This window comes from Carettochelys insculpta, chromosome 3, assembly GCF_033958435.1.
Source record: "Carettochelys insculpta isolate YL-2023 chromosome 3, ASM3395843v1, whole genome shotgun sequence".
Classification (NCBI taxonomy): domain Eukaryota; kingdom Metazoa; phylum Chordata; order Testudines; family Carettochelyidae; genus Carettochelys; species Carettochelys insculpta.
This window is the reverse complement of record NC_134139.1, coordinates 151641028-151661915: the sequence shown is the minus strand read 5'-3', so window position 1 is coordinate 151661915 and position 20888 is coordinate 151641028. Positions and strand designations below refer to the sequence as shown.

At 42.3% G+C, this 20888-nt stretch overlaps 1 protein-coding gene across 1 annotated transcript in view; it reads left to right on the top strand.

Annotated features, from left to right (window-relative positions):
* KCNQ5 (potassium voltage-gated channel subfamily Q member 5) overlaps nucleotides 1-20888 on the top strand; it is a 459915-nt gene that overhangs the window by 314600 nt on the left and 124427 nt on the right. The window lies entirely within an intron of this gene.

Genomic DNA, 20888 nt, shown 5'->3' with positions numbered 1-20888 from the left:
ATATTTTTAAAAAACTCATTGAGTGAAAGAATCAAAACAGGACCATGACAGACAAAAAATACACCGGGTTACCATTTCCTTTGGGACTTAATCTGCAAAGGGAAGTATTAACAAATCCATGATTGTCTCTTTGCTCTCTTGAGAGTTACCATACTTCATTACTAAAAGTTCTTCTGCAGCTTGGCTGACAAAGCATGAAACACCTTTGATACTGCCATTGTCACTTAAAATCAGTGTGTGACAAGAGATACTGAGCTATTGCAATCTTTATACTTGGGAATATAAGGAATGTGGGAAATAATTTGAGATACTGATGTATTAATAGATGTGCTAACTGACTTTTCAATGGGAGTTTTTATAGTAGGGTAGGGCACCTTCATGACTTTCTCATCAAATGCTTTTCTGTTGTTTTTTTCACTTGTTTTCTTTTCCTTGTGGTTAAACTATAGTGAATCTAATCTAGAAAACTACTTCATGTTGTTATGACTGGTAAACTTGTGCAGGCTAATAGTGTTTTTAATATGGCCAAATGTAAGGTTATACATCTAGGAACAAAGAAGGTAGGCCATACTTACGAGACGGGATGCTCTGTCCTGGGAAGTAATTATGTTGGAGGTGATGGTGGATAATTAGCTAAACATGAGCACCCACTGTAATGCTGTGGCCTAAAGGGCAGCTATGGATGAATAAACAGGTGACTCTGAAGTAAAAGTAGAGAGGTTATTTCATCTCTGTATTTGGTGCTAGTGTGACCACTGCTGGAGCGATGGGTTCAGTGCTGGGGGCCACAGTTCAAGAAGAATATTGATGAAACCACGGAAGGCTCAAAGAAGAGCCATGAGAATAGCAAAAGATTAGAGAACAGACTCATGGAGCAAAATCTCTTTAGCTTAATAAAGTGGGGGTTGAGAGGATGACTTGATCACAGTCTATAAGAACCCACAGGGGAGTGTTTACTTTATAATGGGGTCTTCACACTAAACGTTAAAGATATGACAAGATTCGGTGGCTGGAACCTGGTGCTATACACATTCTGACTCGAAATAAGGCGCACATCTTTAACCACATTTCTAACTTATGGGGTGTGGTGGATTCTTCATCACTACCCATTTTTAAAGACCCTATCTTCAACCAGAATTACTCTGAGAAGGTTCTATGGCTTGTGTTACACAGGAATTCAAACTAAATTATAACAGTGGTCCTTTCTGGCTTCTGAACCCTTCTTTTTGGGCCAGTGATTGGCAGTAGGGGTACAAGGACATTAGTTTAAAAAGTCACCAAACAGCACAGCGTTATCATGGTTATTCTGGAATCCAAGAGCACAGACATACTGCAGCGCCGGCATGTTAGGTAGGCTCCAGGGGCAGTGACTGTTAATGAATGTTGATTTTTCAATGTCACTCGCTGTGCGTGCACGTTATTGACTCTCACCATAACACTTTCTAAGTAGATAGTAGTAGTAGGCAGGCTAATGGATGCATGGTTATTTCCAATGCCGTTATTTTAGTGATTTCAGATACCCACAAAAAATCAGTATGTAATGAGAGCTTCTGATCCTGTTCCCTTATTTAGTGATTTGAGCAACAACTTGTGAATGAGTTTTGGGAATCCTGTAATTGATTATGTTAATGTAACTGTTGTACTACTCTTAAAGCTGTCTGTTTGAAATGTGATTATAGAACACTTTTGTGGAGTCCTGCATTTGCTGCAAGCAATGTCTTCAGGGCAATGAGATCTGTTCATGAGATTTAAACATATAGGCCAAATCCTCACTGATGTAAATCATCATAGTTTCACTGATTTGGATTGCCTTGTATAACTGTACAGCTTTGCAACCTCTTCTGCTGTTTGGATTCTAGTGTCTAATTAAGTCTCTTTGTGTCTCAGGGGATCCTGCACAGTTCAGAATGTACAAATAAGGGCATCTGTAGAGTGGTGAGCTTAATAGAAGTGGATGGATAGTCTGTGGGGCATTAATATTAGTCGTGGTAGTTGGATCCAACATTTTTTTAGACTATTTCTATGTGTTGGTAGAACCTGTTAGCAAGAATGTGATGAGAAATTTTTATAGTTTCCTGCTGTGACTCTCTAATAAAGAAAATATAAATAGCAAAGTATGATGGTCCAGGAGCCAACTGAAACTTAAACTGGTTCATTCCTCTTTGCTGGGCCACATCTTTTTTCTTCATTTGCTGACTCTTTAGTTCATAGACTCATAGAATCACAAAATACTAGAACTGGAAGGGACCTTGAGAGGTCATCAAGTCCAGTTCCCTGCCCTCACGGCAGCACCAAGCACCATCTTTATCATCCCTGTTAGATATTTGTCTAACCTGTTCTACAATCATTCTAGGCAACTTATTCTAGTAATTAACTGCCCAGACAGGAATTTTTCCTAATGTCCCATCTAAACCTTCCTTGCTGCAGTTTAAGCCCATTGCTTCTTGTCCTATTTTCAGAGGCCAAGGAGAACAATTTTCCTCCCTCTTCTTTGTAACACTCTTTTAGGTACTTGAAAGCTGTCATCATGTCCCCTCTCAGCCTTCTCTTTTCCAAACTAAACAAGCACAATTCTTTTAGTCTTCTCCCATAGGTCATGCTTTCTAAACCTTAAATCATTTTAGTTGCTCTTCTCTGGGCTCTTTCCAAGTTCTGCACATATTTCCTAAAATGTGGAGTCCCGAACTGTACGCAATACTTCAGCTGAGGCCTGATCAGTGCAGTTAAAGTTATCAAGTCTAGCAATGCAAATTTGAAGCCACCTAGTAATACATTTCAACACTAATGTTTAAGCAATCATTTTTACTACATACACACTCTAATTGCAGTGTTCAGTGCCTCTGATTTTCACAACACCTTGCATGTAATGATTCACCCAGTTCTTGCAAAGGTCCCACTTTCGCAGTTTAACACAGATGTATGAACTCCTAAAGAACCGTGTATTTCATACTGAAGACAGACAGTGTAAGGTATTTCTTTTCTAATGAAGAAAAGATGAAGTACAACAATCTTTGAAGCTGTCTGGTGCAATTCCATGAACAAACTGCTTCATGCACCTACTTCGGTATTGAAAAGCCACCCTAATTGCTACCATAAACCAAAACCAATAACATTCCTCACACTCACACTTACAAATTTTGCCTTATTTTGCTTGGCACCAGTAGTTTTTTTTACTTATTTTAGCTGCTGCTAGTAAGGTGAAAAAGAAGTGGTAAATGAAGGTAGTCTTCACTTCCTTACTACGAGGGCCAGAGATGCTGAGGAGTTTGTCTTCTTTCCCACTCATCCTACGTAGGTGGGAGGAGATATGACTGACTGCTACACGAGGTGGGAGCAAGCCAACATCTGTCACAGACAAGAAGTGCAAAAAGAGCACTGTTATTTAGGTGTAAACATTCACTTTCTCTCTCTCTGTTAACTTGGGACACTTGAAAGCAGCAGCTGAGTTGAATGAACAGAAGATTTTAAACATCTCCATTAACATCAAGGTTCAAAACTTTTCAAGCGAACTGAAAATCTAAAATAAACCTGTTTCCCCAAACAGTTCTATTTACTAAATTTTGCAGAAATAATAAGATTGAACAAAGGGAACAAAAGCATCAGACATCTCCTGGTACTTACTTATCACAATCGCTCTTTAATATCTTCTCCACGCACAGTTTATGGCACTTGGATCTGACTACTGATGTATCCCACCCAGACAGTAGAATAAAATCTCCTTCAACATCAAAAAAGCCACAGCAATTTAAGAATCCAATTCGCACATCAGGAAAATAAATCCTTGGTGTATTATGAGTCTCCTGCAAATACAACCACTACTGGCACTGTATCAAATAGTAAAAGTTGAAGAAGTCAAACTAAGCATGGGAAGGCAAAAGCCAGATCTTGTGGGGAAAGCTAGCCAAAAAACAATCTAGCACAGATAATTGTTCTCTCCTGACCAAACTCTCTCTCTCTTTTAAGAAATCTTATGACACACAGCTGGATTTTGTCAACAATACTTGTAGAGCTAGTGACAGCGGGGCTCGGGGCAAGGTGTGGTGCTGGGGGGTGGCTCCATGCCTCTGGGAGGGGTGGAACCTCAAGCAGGAGGGGTGGGGCCATGCACGTAGCACCTTCCAGGCAGGCAGCCAGCCCTTAGCACCTCCCAGAGCACCCCAGCCCTCAGGAACCATGTGGAGCATAGGAATGACACTACCACGGCATCGCAATTGGGCCCAGAGTTCCCTATCTCTGCTACTGCAGCCGCAGCTCCAGGCTCCCTTGAAATGCTGGGCTCCTGTGCATTTGCCCCCTTCACCTCCCCCTCTCCCCTGTTGGCAGGTCTGGCCAGGGGTGAGTTTTCTCTGTGAATGACTTTTCAGCAGAAAAAGAAGTTTCCACTTTGCAGCTGGACTACATCTCCTGTGAAATAAGTGCAGTACTCCATCTTATTGAACAGCACAGTGCGTCGTGGGAGTCACAAAGCTGTGGAGGCATCCTGGGAGATACAGTATGACCAGGGAGGCCAAACTTTTGGGAACAACTGGGCCATCTGTAGTCTGAACTACAGCCACCTGTGAGGTAATGTGCATTGTCAGGAGATGCACGTTAATGTTGAACTTACTTGAAACTAAATGTTTTGTGTTAGTTCACCAAACCAAAGTGCAATTTCTGAATATCAAAAAGGTTTAATTGGAAATGTCAAAATGAAATATTTAATAACTTCTACAGCAAAATGTTGGAACTTTTCATTCTGCCAAAAATTTCAATATTACAACTCTCTTATCCCAATCTGAAACAAAACCCAAACAAATGTTGAAATAGTAAAATTTCTCTTGTGGTGGATATTCCAATTTTCACTCAGCTCTACTTGTATACACTGTTACTAGCATCTCCCCACAAGAGCTACCCCATTCTCATCAGCTAAAGGGACTGAGCAATCAGAGCAACAACAAAAAAAATTTGTAGGCATTGTAGTGAAAAATAATATTGCAAAAATTGTAAATCCGTACCTACAGCCAAAATGATAAACAGGATCGCTGCACAGAGTGTGCCTCTGGATGAACTCTCATTATAACAAGCCGTAATGTGGTATCAGAGAGGTAGCTGTGTTAGTCTGTATCTTCAAAAACAGCAAGGAGTCCTGTGGCACCTTATAGACTAACTGATATTTTGGAACATAAACTTTTGTGGGCAAAGACCTACTTCATCAGATGCACGAGTGGTGGGCGGGTGTCTTTATATCCTCCTCTGAACTCCCCCTCCCCCCCCCGACTTATGCATCTGGTGAAGCAGGTCTTTGTCTACAAACGTTTATGCTCCAAAAATATCTGTTAGTCTATAAGGTGCTGCAGGACTTGTTGTTGTTGTTGTTGAAGCTGTAGTATAGAATCCGTAACTTGCATGTGACCTACAGTATATAAATGATATAGCAACACAAAACCCTTATTAAACTATACTGTGCTAATTAATCTGAATACTAAACTATTAACTCACATTACATTTCCTTTGTATAATAAAATAAGTCCTTTTGTATTTGTGTTTTCATTTCATATACACATGTGGTTTGATTCTTTGGGTTTTTTTTGTTTTTGCTATTGTTATTAAGACATCATCTCCTCTAGCCCTAATGTGAGCTCATTCTGCCTCCCTGCATGGGCATATATGGCTGCTTGAATCACAGCTATTAGTCCCCTTTAGAATATAGCTTCTGCAATTTCACTGCCCTTCCCTCTCCCGCTGAGAGCCAGTGGGCAGAATGAACTGTGGAATAGGCAGTCAAACCTAGTGGTCTGGCCAGTGGTTGTCAGAGCAGGAGTTGGAAACCAGGACGTTCAAAGCCAGAAGCTGGTCCAGGCCATAGTCAGTAGCCAAATTGTGAGTGCAGAAGCAGGGGTCTAGAGCAGGGCAAATGGATAGAACCTAGGAACAAGACAGACATCTGTAATGAGGCAGGGCTCAGGAGTTGGGTGGAAAGTTGCGGTTCAATGTGGTTAACCAGCCGAAGATATTAACTAGTTGTTCATACAACTTTGTTTGCCACCTTCTGGCTTAAATAGCAGGTCTGAGCCAATCAGAGAGGCCAGGTGTCTCCTCCAATAGTAAGCGATGCCTTGGTGATATAGGGTCAACCAGCCCAAACTCTCGGCTGCTATCAGCAAGCTGCTGGGTGGTAGCTACTCTCTGAGGACTGCCGGGAACAGAGCTTGAGAACCACAGTCCTACATAGCAGAGAGCCAAAGCTCAACCTCCCAAACCTCTGTCACTAGAGTGGGATAAACACAAATAGGAAGTTGCTTACCCTTCAGAACTACAGTAAGTGATTTACTTTACCAGAGTAGGAGCTGAAGAGGAGAGGAATAGTGAGCTGGAATTATAATCCCTCCTCAGTGTTTCTTTTAGAGTGGCACAGCTAAGGGTTGCCCCGTATTCAGGGCTAAACCAAAATGTCTGTAAGTACTAGCAGTCTAACTTGTGCAGAAGAAATTTTAAATGACGATCAGATATTAAGCATAGGGCTAAACAAATACCCCAGACTCATACACATTCACAGTTCCGTTGCAACGGGCAAAAGATGAAGATGGGCAGGAGAACCAGGAGTCTTGTGTTGGGGTTCTTACACTAACCTGAAATTACTATACTTAACTTTCCACGAGCAGCGTCTGATAATGCCCATTAGTGAGGTTAAAAAAAAAAAAATCTTTGGACATTATCGAGGCACAAATGATGTCCTGAAATGTCTGTTATAGAGGAATGTAGGCAATTTTTACAAGCTTGTTTTTACTAATTCTGTTTAGTTGGTTACTTGGAAGATTTTTATATATAGCACAAAACAAATCTGCTGCTGCATTCCTTCCACATTTAAAGTTCCTGTCAATATAGTTTGGAGTTACAGTACAAGAAATGCTAGCTCAGGCCTGTCTTTTCCGTTGTTTGTCACACCTTAAATCACAGACACGGTGATAGCCATCTGGATTTTCCAGGTACCTCTATGTAAGAAATAATTTGAATCTGTTTCTACGAGGGCTATCAATTAATTGCAATTAACGTACGCGATTAATGCAAAAATTTAATTGTGATTAAAAGTCCATTGCAATTAATCACATTATTTAATAATGGAATACCAACTGAAATTTATTACATATTTTTGCATGTTCTTCTACATTTTCAAAAATAATTTCAGTTACAACACCGAATGCAAATGGCACAGTGCTCCCTTTATATTATTTTTATTAGAAATATTTGCGCTGCAAACATAAACAAAATAAATAGTATTTTTCATTTTACTTCATACGATTGCTGTAGTGCAATCTCTTTATTGTGAAAGTGCAAGTGACAACATGTAAGGTTTTTTTGTTACATATATCTGTATATGTATATCATATATCACTCAAAAACAAAATAATGTAAAACTTCAGAGCCTATGAGCCCACCTCTACTTTTTTGCCGATGCTAAATCAAATAAGTTTGTTGATACTACTTCCTTCTTATTTATGATGTCACTAGAAGGTGAGAACAGGCATTTGCATGGCACTTTTTAGCCAATGTGGCAAGGTATTTACTGACATACGCTAAACATTCCTATGCCCCAGAATGCTCTGGCCACTATTCCAGAAGATGTGTTTCTATGCTGATGACACTCATTAAAAAAAAGGTAAAGAGAAAATATAATGTAGTTTTATTGTAAATGTGTAACTAGAGGTTTCTGTGTGACTAAATAACATTCACGCTTACGTTATATGAACAATACAGAATAAATTTGCACCTACTCTGAGTGGTCAGGGTAGGACATATTTAAGAAAAGACCACTAAAAGGCCATAAACTTTCAGGAACCATTTCTCTAAAAATCAAAAGAGAAATCTGGGACTACAATTAGAGCATTTCCCAGGCAATGAGAATGATCTATAAATCCTTTTCTGCAAGAAATCTCAATGGATTTTATAGTGTCAGGATCATTGCTGAGATTCCACTACTCATCTCATCACATCTCATCCTTGGAATTATTTCAGTTGTGCCCACTAGATCTACAGTATATTTCCAGGAGAAATACATAGTTATAGTAAAATCACAAAACATTGCTGGCAAAAACAACTACATGAAGTGCAATTCTATAGTGCAACAAGTGAGTTCCTGTCATTTTATCAGCAAAACAACTAATCTGTAAAAAAAAAAAAATCCAGAGTTAGTATTTTAAAACCTGGCATCCCCATGCTATCTTCTGTTTCTATAATCTATTTATTGCCAAATGGTCGATGCCAATTACACAAATTATGTCACCTGGCTTATTTTGGACATGAGGATGTCATGCACAGACAAAGTGAAAAGTAGTGAATCAGACATGTTGGAGTCTTGAATACCACTCTTGGTCACACTCATAATTGCTGAACTGCAACAGGCCTTGTGCTTCTCCTAGCTTTGAAATGATGCCTCTGAGAACTGCTTCCATATGAGCAAAGATTAAGAAGGCTGGGACTTTTCAGCTTGGGAAAGAGATAAGTAAGGCGGGATATGATGGAGGCCTATAAAATCATGTCAGATGTTGGGAAAACAAATAAGGTGTTGTTTACTCCTTAAAATACAAGAACTGGGGGTCAGCAAATGAAATTAATAGCTAGCACAATAGGACCTGCCCTGTGCCTGACAAGAGAATTTGCTGGATCATGTGAGGTCAGTATTGTCTAGCATGTTACCAACACTTTCACTTCTTATTGGCCTCTTAGAAGACATTGGGATAACTGAGAGTTGAATAACAGTGCAGAGCACCGAGAGCCAGGACTGGCAGCTGTAAGCAAGCTTTATGGGACCACGGGGAACTTGACCACACCCATGTTAAGTGGCTGTCCAGCTAACTAAAATTGTGCCACATTATGGGTGTTGCTAGATGAGAGAGTTCCAGATTAGAGAGGTTCCACATGTATTTCTGCATGTGGACACGCTGTGGAACTCCTTGCCAGAGGATGTTGTAAAAGCCAAAACTACAATAGAGTTGAAAAAACAACTTGATAAATTTGCAGAGGATGGGTCATCTCTAGCCTCTGTTTGCCAGAAGCTGGGAATGGACAACAGCAGGGTGGATCAAATACCTGTTCTGTTCTTTCCCTTTGGGGTCATGGGCATTGGCCACTCTTGTAAGATAGGGTATTGGGCTAGATCGACCTTTTCTTCTGACCCACTATGTCTGGTCTTACATTATGCTGAAGGTGTTCCACCCTTTAAAATGAACAATTTTTTAAAAGTCTTTTAAATAAGGCTGGCCAAGGCTCAAGATTTCTAGTTTGTAAGAAATTTTGGATTTGTTCCAAATCAGAACGAATCCAAATTTCAAACCATAGACATTTCTCACAAACACTTGGAAATTTGGGTTCATTCCAATTTGGGATGAACCCAAATTTTCTCTGGAACCAGCAAGTCTGACAGAAAGCTTTATTTCAGAGAAACCAGCACATACCAGCATTCTGTTTCTGAAACCAAATTTGCTCCCCAGAACTGGCAGCTGCAGAGTGAAAATGTCATTCTTATGAGACTGGCAAGAATGTGAATTCATGTGATTGCTCCAGAGAAGCCCCACCACAATGACTGTCCCGGGTCGGGCCAGTGTTTCCTTTAAGCTGTGTGCTTGTGCAACCACTCGTGAGAAGTTCAAATGCCACCCAGCTGATAAGCAGAGCAAACCCATCTTAGCATTTTGTTTCTACTCGTGGTGCACATAAAATTTTATTCCACATATGGATGGAAAAATCTGCACCTGAATGGGAAAGATTAGTGGGAACATTGGGAGGGACCCAGAGTTTCCAGACCCCTGCCTGTGAGAAGAGGGGAAAAAAAAAAAAAGAAAGACTACTGAAAATAAAATAGTAAAGGGAAAAGTGCCACATAAGGTACAATATCAGGTATATGGATGCTTGGCATGAGCATACTAAAATTCCAGCATCCATGCAACATACAGAAACAGAAATAAGCACAGCCACATAGCGAGGATATACAGGTGAACCATGAAAACACTTAGGTTGTTACAGACAGAACGTGATGAAATTAATAGCAAATAAGCTGTAAACCCAAAAGGGCTAATAAAAATAGGCAATCATGATCTATATTCATTACACAAAATAGATAAGGCCATAAATGTCTGACATACAGCTATCCAAAGAGATTATAAAACTCAGTGGACGAGACTAAAATCATGTACTGAGAAACAAATTCCAGTCCTGAGGGCATATGTGAACTGTTACTCAAGTGCAGTGATAAAACGGCCAGCCAAGAAGTTACAATATAGCATAACTGAGGATACAAGCCACACGTGAAATATCCTGACCTTATTACAAAGTGAGCGTGCAGTAGAGTTTAAGAATAATGATATTAAATCTGAACCAAATGAGCTAATCTATATCAAAATTTGATCATAGGAAAGGACATGTATACATTGGGGAGGTGTGGGATGCAAAACAAAGTCAGTTTTAAATGATGCTCATAACAATATTCCCTGGGCCTTGAAGGATATGATAGCTACAAAACATGACCATAGATAGCATCGTTCGCAGAGTGGAAAATCCAATAGATTTAGTCGTTGTAGAAAAAAAAAAAAAAGATTGTCAGACTTTTCATTGACCCCAAACAGTTGAACAAAAAATATCCAAAGAGCATTTCTTCTTGCCAACAAGTAACAAAATCGTTTGAGATTACAGGAGTTAAATTCTACAGCAAACTAGATGCGTCAGAAGTGTTTGCAGTTTGCAGACAGGGAGCTCCAATACTTGCTCTTTAAATGTGTTGGTTTTGAAAATACTGCTTCCTTGAGAGTGCCTTTCTGAGGCTATGTCTACACTAGCCCAAACCTTCGAAATGGCCATGCAAATGGCCATTTCAAAGTTTACTGATGAAGCGCTGAAATACATATTCAGTGCCTCATTAGAATGCCGGCTGCTGCGGCACTTCGAAATTGCCATGGCTCACCCAGACGGGGCTCCTTTTCGAAAGGACCCCGGGAACTTCGAAATCCCCTTATTCCTAACGGCAGATAGGAATAAGGGTATTTCGAAGTTGCCAGCGTCCTTTCGAAAAGGAGCCCCACCTGGATGAGTCGCACGACGGCGAGCGGCGGCAATTTCAAAGTGCTGCAGCTGCTGGCATTCTAATGAGGCGCTGAATATGTATTTCAGGACTAAATCAGTAAACTTTGAAATGGCCATTTGCATGGCCATTTCGAAGGTTTGGGCTAGTGTAGACACGGCCTGAATGTTTAGCACCGACAATATTTCACTGCACAGCGTCCGAGATGTTAGAAGATCTTCCAGGAGTCAATGTGTACAATGATAACATGATAGTCTAGGGCAGTGGGTAACCATTTTGGGCTCAGGACTCTTTTGTAAATGTTTATGGCCTGTCAAAACCTACTATATAGTCTGAGGTGTTTTTGGTCACGTCTTGCCCCCTCCTGTAATGGAGGTGTTGAATCATGCCCAGCACTCACACCACAGTGGTGGTTCCTGTGCTAGAGGCCTGCCTGGGTATGGTTGTCAGCTCCAGGTGTTGTAACATCCACGTTGGCCCACCTTCCAGGCTTGATGAAATGTGTGAGTAGAAGCTCCCTGGCTCATGGGGTTGCAGTGCTGCTCATTCAGATTTGGCCTACTTGGACTCCCATTATCACAATGGTTGGACCAAATCTGAATGTTGCTGAAACCACAGAGGTTGCAGTGTCTGGCAGGGAGGTGAGCCCAGTCAGGACAGGAGCTACCACGTGACCCTTTGAAACATTTTGGTACCTAATCGATTGGGCCCCAACCAAAGAGCTGGGAAACCATGGTTTGGGGCAGCATTGCTAATGTACATACAGAATGCTTGCAGAGAGCACCAGAAGAAGAAGAACCTAAAACTGACCGAAGCAAATGTCATTTTCAAAACAAATGAAATCACCTAACTAGCCACAGAGTGCATAATGTCTGAGGAGTCTAACATCCAAACAATTCCGAACATGCTGAGCCCTAAAGGTGAAGAAAAAGGGCCTGTAAGCATATCAGGTTCTGTCTCTTGAGTAAAGATCCATCTATGCAGATCGAACAATTAGCCTAAGTAGTCTCCCTAAAGATACAGAATGGATGTGGCTGTTCAAGCATGAAAGAAATGTAAAGGATTTGAAGCATGTACTGGCCTTGGCATTAGGGCTGTGTTTCTTTTGGACACAGTAAAAGAGATCAGACTCTCAGCAAGTGTTTCAAAAAGAAGTTGGGACCTGTATTGCTACAAACACATAGGACTGATTGTCTGCCTGTAATATATGACTTCAGTGCTTTGACTGCAGCAAAAAAAATGTGTAAACAAATAATAAAAGAGAGCTCAGCCTTGCATATATGGCTGTATAAAGCACCATGTTTTCCTCCACAGTTGTCGTTTCAAAGTTGAAACACACAAACTACTGATTTTTGACTAAATAAGGAAAGTACTTGGAGGAGCCTCATCCGAGGGCAGAGATTACTTTGGAAAGAAGAAAACTATGATATTACAATGATCCCTTCTGGGCTTGGAACCTAATAATATGATCTTGGTCTTACGGACATCATCTTATCATTGCAGACCAGCTGTCAAGAGCATCTGTTGAATTCTCAAATATTCCAGATCATGTCTTCATTCAGTATGAGTAAATATAAGTTTAATAAAAGCAAACGTGCTGTGTCAGTGGGAACGTGGGATGAATTGGAACCTGAAATAGTTAAGTGTGACGTATTATGTACAGTAACACAAACAACAAGTAATGGGTGGAGAAATCAGCACTTCCCGTCTGCATGGTGCCAGTATTAAAAAAGGATTTTCAGTGATTTCAGGAGTAATCATGAAAGGTACAAGAATAGTAGGCCCATGCCTACCAAAATCTTGCAGCAGGTGCTGGGAGAAACTAATAGATTTCAAACTTGTATACATTTAGTTATATTTGTACATTTGAGTAAAGTTACTTAAATTATGTCCCATGGTATCTGAAAGTGGTCCAGCTCCTCCAACACCACACAAATGCCAGGTAATTCTGGATCCCTCACACCAGATTATTCTGCATATTTCCAACCCTGCATCTGCCTCTGCCTTCCAGCACATCTCAGCTCTGTCTGCAGCTCTGGGATTCCTTTTTTTCCCCTGCATCAGACCTTTAGATTGGAGCAGATTCAGCAGTGCTTTACTGTCTCCCCACCGTACCTGGCAGGAAGCACAAAAGCTCCATGATCAAAAGGCTCAGCATTCCAACTCTTTGTGTCAAAAGCTTTGAAGAGAGAGGATGCCTGCTTCACATGCTGAGAGGAGGTGCCTCTCAGTAAGGGTAGGAGCAATTTTTGATTGCAATTCTCGAAAAGGTGGAATAATTCTGAAAAACAGTCGCACAGAGGGGGTGTTTCCTGTAAAAGAGTGGGTTTTCCACACAGATTCATAGGAAGGTTTGGAAATCCACAGTCCATGGGGAAAACTCATAGCACTAGGAGGTCTGCAGTCCTGAACGAGACAAGGAAAATGTTGTAAGGAATACACTAATGGCACCTAAGAATGCTTAAGTCAAAAGTGGAGCTGGAGAAATTCTATCCAGGTTGGAGATGAATAGTGATATTGATAGAATGGAGAGCAGCTGTGGAACATAGTTGAAGTGCAGAAATAACACGCACTGGAAGAACACCTGGTAATACACAGGACAAAATCAGAACTGTTGTGTTTGCTCTGAAAAAACATGATGATAATGTACTGTTTTAGCAACTTATTATAAGTAGTGACACTCAAAGGTACCACACCTTCAGCTTGATCTGGCATGTTAAATCCATTGCTGCTCATCATAATTGCCCAAGAATTGTGATAAGGAGCAATGGATCACAGGTTGTGAACAGGGAATTTCTGGACTTAACTGAAGCTTACAGATTTCATACTGTGATGCCAAGTCCTCAGTAACATCAATAAAACACACTTCAGACTGAACCTCTCTAATCCAGGATTAGATGTTGTCTGGCAACATCTGTAATCTCGCATGATTTTTGTTAGCCAGATGACCACTTACCATGAGTGTGGCCAAGTTTCCTGTGATCCCATAAAGTTTGTTTACAGCTATCAGTCCTGGCTTTCAGTGTTCTGTGCTGTTATGTAGCTGTAATTTACCCCAAACATCTTCTAAGAGTCCAGTAAACAGTGGAAGTGTTGGTAATGTGCTAGACAATATTGACCTCCCAGGGTCCAGCAAATTCTCTCATTCAGCACCAGTCAGTTCCCAAGGGCACTGGACAAGCATGGTTCAACCTGTAGCAGACTGTGCAGTCTATGTAACAAACAAACTGCAAAATGATGTAGGTATTCACAAGATATTCATCACTGAAGTATCGGATTCTCATGCACCCTCAGCTGCACCCTTCACCAGCAGGGTTGGATACCAGAAATATGACGGCTGTGAAATCAGATGGCTGTGCCCTGATTTGAGGAAGGAGGAAGGAATTCTGATCTTCCTTCATGACTGCTGGGGAACCTGATCTCAGGCCTGCTGTGATCATGATTTGGTTCACAGGATAAATGCTTAATACAAATATAGTGTTGTCAAAACATATTTTAAATTGTTGAAGAAGCAAAAGAAAAACAGTATGTGCTTTACGTGTTGATATAGTATAGTACTACTTGAGTAAAAATCACTGGCACTTGGTAAGACATTGCACCTCATTATTTACAGAAATATGCTTATGAATAGGCATGTGCCTAATTCATACATGCTTTTTGCAAAATATTGCTTGTAACCTATAATTGGAATGCTTCTAATCTCCTGAATGTCAAAACAAAAAAGCAGTCAAGTAGCAATTTAAAGGCTAATAAAATAGTCTTTAAAGTGTTACTTGACTGCTTTTTTGTTTTGATAGTATATAGACTAGCACAGCTTTCTCTCTGTTACTATTCTCCTGAATGTGTGTATTCTGTTTGTGTGCATGCACTGTTTCTGTACTTGAGTTTAGAAATATTAAGTATAAACCAGTTTACGAATCTAATTGGGCTAAGTGAGAGCCATTAGTGGTACTCACAGAGCTTAATGGCCCAGTACTCAGGACTCTTAAATGTGAATAGTCTTGCTTCTCCTGTGAGCAAGGACTATAGTTAGTGCTCCAAAGGTAGATGAGGCGCAAATAAGCTGTGCTCCAAGTCCTAAATAAGGGTGGAGGTGAGTGGAGTGTTGAACTGGGAAAAAAGGAGGGCTGCTTCTCTGTGATGACCCACACCACTGAGATTAATTCTGCTATTACGAAACTGGTGTAGTTATAGCCGTGGCTTACACCACACTACTAACAGGAGGAATAGGATTATGCCCAAAAGAAAGAGAAGCACCACCTGGGGTTTTTCTAACTCCCAGTAGTTATCCAAAACAGCCCATGGGTTGGTGGAATTCATTAGCTGTTATCTATCCCAGTCTCTAAGAGCTGTTATGTATCCCCAAGAAGTGTGAGTTTCGAGTTTCAGGGGATGGGACTACTTAAGGGTTAATAGGAGGGTCTGACGTACAGACAGAAATGACACTCTGTCCTGTAGAACACAGAGGCTCAGCGGATCACGCTTCCCAGCTGAGGCAGCTTGCTTTCAGAACTTCCCGGTCATTGGGTCAAAGCCCTTTCGGGGGTTCTGGGGCGTGTTTGCCTCAGCCTTACACGTGACCCTTACAGGCTCATTAAACTAAAACATAAACACATCACCATATAGACAGACTTGCCACAGGACAGGATACAAAGAGACAGAATACAAATAGAGTTAATGAGAGCGTTTACTGAGAGCATATACTTACATAGTTAAGCAGGTACAGGAATAAGACGCACCGTTGCATCATGTTATTCAGCTAGCTATACTACGAATACAGATTTTCATGGTACTGTTAGGTATTCACACCCTACTCTATCTAACTCATGAGCAGGCAGGAGGAGCAGCGAAGGGTGATCAGGCCTTGTCGCAGACAGCGTCCGGTCTCTCCAGGATTCGGGAGTTCCTCCTCCTCATTACGTTGTAGCCCCCCTTTATAATCCTGCTGTTTGCTGGCTCCACCCGAGGCCTGACACATCACAGCCTGGTTGCTTCTGCTTCTCTACGCTTGCAGCCCCCCTCAGTCCCCCTCCCCATTTTACACAACTATATATCTCATACTTATTTTGTCCTTGTTAAAGTACGCAGCTGGCTCCTCTGGGCTGGTGGGTCGGAGGCCATGGTCTTTGCTGTTTTTCAATTTAGGCCGAGAGGATGTGGATGCTGCTGAAGTTACATACTGTTGTTAATGCAGGCTGTATGCAGTCCAGTAAATCCCGGTGCTAACTGGTTTAGACTTGCCCAATTTACTCGGTTCCTCGGTTCTTGTCCTGGGGTTAATATTTTAGCCATTTTGTGCTGAGGCATCTTTCTTTATAGTATTTTAAAAGGGTCTCTGTACCCTGCCTCCATCCCGCGTACCTCACCGCATTGCTCAAGTGCCCATGCAATTCACCCTAACATGCCCAAGCGTGGCCGGTCACTTCGGGGTCACCAGGTTATTTTGCACAGTAGAGTGACTATATCTCCCTCACCCAAATGTGGCACAAGGGGAATGATGCTATGCTGGCCAAAATGAGACAGATGATCACTCTATCTGGGAGTCAGGAGGTGACTGCCCTCCGGGGGGTGTCACCCTCCCAGGGAAGCTTCTGGCTTCTACCAGCTGTGGGGGCACTGTGCTGCCGCTCCAGCTCCTGGCTCCCCCAGCAGGAGGAGGTTTGTAGGGGGGCAGCCATGGCGCAGGTCCAGCTCCCCCAGCAGGGAGAATCTGGGGAGCTGCTGTGCGGGTCTGGCTCCCCACTCCTGTAGCCGAGGGAAGCTAGGGGGTAGCCGTGCCATGGTGGGGATACCGGGGGAATCTGGGGAAGGCCCACCCGGGAAAAGCTGGGCAGTGGGGCAGCCACAGCCAAGTACAGCTCCCGGCTCCCCCAGCGGAGGAAAGTAGTGGGGCAGCCACACCACTGCAGGGGTGCTGGGGGTAGCTGGAGAGCATAGGGCTGCATATGGGGCAATTAGCTCCTTTGACAAAATAAATTGGGATGCCGTCCTGGCATCCTAACTAAGGGGCTGTCCCACTGAAACCGGGATGGATGGTCACTGTACTGAAAGGCACGTGACCAGGCCATCTGATGCTGGAAACCATTTTGGACGCTGCACTTTTTCATTCAAGGTCAGAAAAGTTTGAAAGATTCCTGCCCTGGGCAAAATCTATATAAAGCCATGAAACCAAACCGTACCAAGCCATGAAACCAAACCAAACGATAGGGGGAAGCTGCCAGATGTCAAGAGACCCCTGTTTACCACCTGAGATGACTGCTGGAAACATCTCAAGATTGAGTGGGTGAAAGAGCAGGTCCACACTAGGAGGTTGCCTAGGCTGTGAGAAGAGGTGATTAAAACTATCTTTAGGAAAAGAAATTGCGCGAAACAAGAATCTTGAAGTATTAAGCTTAGCTTCATTTCATTTTGCTCAGTAGCTTACTTTGAGCTGTCTGCTATTACTTGCAGTGACTTAAATCCTCCTTTTTATATCTAATAACATCACTTTTGTTTATTAATAAACCCAGTGTAAATAATTGTTCCACGGGGACAGCTGTGCATCTCTCTCTCTCACTGATAAAGGGGGCCAATAACCTATGAGATCATGCTGTGTGAACTTTATTCATAGTGAGATGGATTTGTCAGGGGGTTTGGTCCCATTGGAAATGTGCACCTGGTACTATGGAAGGAAATAGTGGGAGAGGCCTCAGACACCAACAGGCGTTGAGCCCATGGTTGTTGGTGGTGATGATGATGACCTGGGTACCGTGTCAAATCTCTTTTTCAGAGCCTTCCCAATGCTGAGTGGCTTTCAGTGTCTGTGTCTGACTGCACCATCGCTGGGGGAGACCAGAGGGTCTGGCAGGCTCAGTAGTGTGACCAGCACATCATGTGACAGTCTCAAGGGATTCTCTGTGACTGAGCCCATCATACTTTAACATAAACGGCCAGCTTCTTGTGTGATACGTCATTTATGACACACAACCATTTCATAACCATTAGGCCATTTCAGTTAATTATCACAAAAATTTTAGTGAGATTGTGATATAAAAAAATCCAGTAAGAACATATTTGGAGACCAAGAGATAGCACCTGACAGTGAGCATCTGCCTGGGATTTAAATGTTATACTAATAAAAGTGTAGCAATATGCTAGAAATAGTAGTTTGGTATGTAATTTGTTTCTAACTAATTCATCAAGATGCAAAATCTCAGTCATAATTTGAAAAAATAAACTTGTAAAAGCATGTCTATTATAAAATTGATTGCACATTCTTGTTGTTTACTTCCATTTTTATCAGTTATTGCACTGGGAACTGATTGAAAACCTCAGGGGTCTTTTCCCAGTAATAAATCTGTTCCAGATTGTCCTTTTTTTCAGATTTATGATTCTACATCTCCCACTATTTAAAAAAGTTGAATGGAATTTATATTAGCTCTGAAGAATGTGTATGTGTGTAGTATGTCTGCCTTTTAAAATGTTACTTCCTAAAGTTGATGCAAGGAGCATACTTACATATCCAAGTTATAACTTCTTTAAACAGTAAAAATGCCCACATTATATTACCTGCATCCGCTGATTTTAATCCAGAAACACTATAGCAAAAGTGGTGAAATTATACAGTTCACAAATGCAGGTTAAACCTCTCCAATCCAGAACTCTCATCTGGCAATATCTGTAATCTGACATTATTTTACTTACCTGGACAACCACTTGTCATGGGCGTTGCCAGGTTTCCTGTGGTCCCATAAAGTTTGTTTACAGCCACCAGTCCTGGCTCTCAGTGTTCTGTGCTGTTATTTAGTTCTCGTTTGCCCCTAGAGCTACTTCTGCACTTACAGAAAACTTCAAAATGGCCATGCTAGTGGCCAAATCAAAGAATACTAATGAGGTGCTGAAATGGATAGTCAGTGCCTCATTAGCATGCCACTGACCACGGCACTTCGAAAGTGCCGCTGTTCGCTTGACCATGGCTCATCTACACGAACAACATCGAAATCCCCTTATTCCTATCAGCTGAAGTGCTGCGGCTCGTGGCATGCTAATGAGGCACTGAATATTTATTTGAGCACCTCATTGGTATTCTTCAATTTGGCCATTAGCATGGCCATTTCACAGTTTTTTGTAAGTGTAGACACAGCCTAAATGTTTTCTAAGAGCTCAGTAAGTCGTGGAAGTGTTAGTAATATACTAGACAATATTGACCTCCCATCGTCCAGCCAAATTCTCTTGTTTGGCACCGGTGAGGTCCCAAGGGTGCCAGACAAAAGAGGTTCAACCTGTATTTGAAATAAACTTCTTAATTAAAAAAGGAAAGCTGAAATCAGTAAGAAGTGGTGAACTAAATTATATCTGATGTGGAGAAGAATGTTTCATTAAGGGAAGTACATTTAAAATAATTACAGGAGACCAGATCAGCACAATAACATTAGCTAGCACTTAAATCGAAAATTTTCCAAATTTTCTCATCTGAAAGGAAGTTCAGGGGACACATCTCAAAAGCCGAAGTACTTCTGACGTTCCGACACTTTAAACGGGGATGCAATTGGCTGAGTTTTATTTTGCAGAGCAGCAGACCTGCTGATGGCAAGCAAGGGGGACAACTGGCCTGGGGCCTGGTGATTCAAAAGACTGCTGCCACCACTATTGCTGGAGCCCCAGACCCTTTAGATCACTGGCACAGCACTGCCTGTGTGCTCAAGGAAGCTCAGAGGGTGGATTCCCTCAGCCCTGCCCCTTCTGGGATTGCAGAGCCAGGCCCTTTACACTTTGCCCAAGAGCTTGGCGAGTCAGTCAGCCCCCCCAGTGGGTCAGACTCGGTGTTTAACACTAGCACAGAGATGCTCGTGACTGGCGCCTGTGGATAGACATAACTAAAAGTGTATAGTAAATAGAGAGAAGACATGGGGACACTTCTTTATATCATTTTCCAAAGTCCATATGAGACGTCTACATATCACGGCTAACTGCATCATTTTATAGAAGGTCAAGGGAATTTTGTTTGTTTGGTCAAGGATGACATAAACAGTTTATAAATGGGAAGCAGAAAGTGATATTCATGATAATTACCCGTTGAACTGCACATCTGACCACTTTCCAGCCCACCATTTGGTTTCTCTCAGTTCATCCCCTCTCAGTAGTCCTAGATTATTACATAGAAGTTCCATAACCATGGGAAATTTAACTAAGGCTACGAGCACGCTTAAAACACTGCAGAGACGACAGCTGCAGTGCAGCTGCTGCACCCCTTGCGTGCATCAGTGTAAACACGGTGATGGAAGAAGCTCTTCTGTTGCCGTAGCTCGGGGTGCACAGACTGGGGGGGCAGGAAATTTCAAAATGGGGGTCAAGTGATCACTTCCCCTGCCCTCCAATGTCTCCCGCAGCCTCTTTCCAGTCACCTGCCCAGTGTGTGGTGCTCGCTGCCTGCCTCCTGCCTCCCTGTCGCTGTCAGCAGAGAGCTGGCTTCATTTCCGGTTCCCCCTCCTGCTGCGGGGGCCCTCCCTTGCCTCCCCGCAGCTTCTCTTAGCTCCACTGCCCTGGGAGCTCCCTTACCTCCTGGGCCAATCAGAATGCACAGAGGCCCTGAGACAAGCATTGGGGGCAGCCAGCAAGTTCCATGGGATATCTTCTTGGTACCCTTCTGGGGTCCTCTCCCTGAACACTCACCCCCTGGAGCCTCCCCGTACCCTCTTCCTGATCATCCCACTCCTTTCCTGAGCCCCTCTCATCGCTCTCTCTGTGGTCTTCCCTCAGGCTGGGGGGACCCCAGCTAACTGCAGGGTCAAAAAGAGGGGCCCACGGTAAAAAGTTTTCTCATCCCTGCTGTAGGTAATTCACCTCCCCAGGGGGTACA